A 766-nucleotide genomic window follows, 5' to 3' on the forward strand; every position below is an offset into this window, starting at 1 on the left:
AGAGTCTCACTGTCACCCTGGCTGGAGGGCAGTGGCACTCTCATGGCCACCGCAGCCTCGACCTCATGGGCTCAGGCGATCCCTCCCCCTCAGCCTTCCAAGTAGCTGGAACTACAGGTGTGCATGCTACCATGCCCGGCTGAGTTAATTTATTGGGGTTTTTTTGTTTTTTGAGTTTTTTTTGAGATGAGGTTTCGCCAATTTGCCCAGGCTGTCAGCCAGAGGGTAACACAACTGAAAGGCTCTAATAACAAAATGTCTTCCACATTTTTCCTGACAGCTGGACAACGCCAAATCTTTGGCATTTGGAGGAAGGTCTCATCTTCACTAGCTGCTTCATGCTGAACAGGGGCATTGTGACAGCCCTTCCTAGGATTGTCCATCTGTTAAGGGTTCTTGTTTGAAATAAGAGAACCATGGGGGTATTTAGGGACAGTTTGAGTAAAAATCCTTGGCCAGGCGGGGTGGCTCACACCGATAATCCCAACACTTTGGGAGACCAAGGTGAGAGGATTGCCTGAGCCCATGGGTTGGAGACCAGCCTGACCTCATCTCTATAACAAATCAGAAGATTAGCAGGCATGGTGGTGTGTGCCTATAGTTCCAGCTATTTGGAAGGTGGAGGCGGAAGGATCGCTTGAGCCCAGCAGGTTGAGGCTGTGGTGGCCATGAGCGTGCCACTGTACCCAGCTTGGGCAGCAGAGTAAGACTCCAACTCAAAAAAAAGAGAAAAGCTAGTTAGTATAAAACAAGCTGAGGAAGGGAT

The sequence above is a fragment of the Carlito syrichta genome, unplaced genomic scaffold (genome assembly GCF_000164805.1).
Source record: "Carlito syrichta isolate Samal-C Ts95f unplaced genomic scaffold, Tarsius_syrichta-2.0.1 Scaffold315406, whole genome shotgun sequence".
NCBI lineage: Eukaryota > Metazoa > Chordata > Mammalia > Primates > Tarsiidae > Carlito > Carlito syrichta.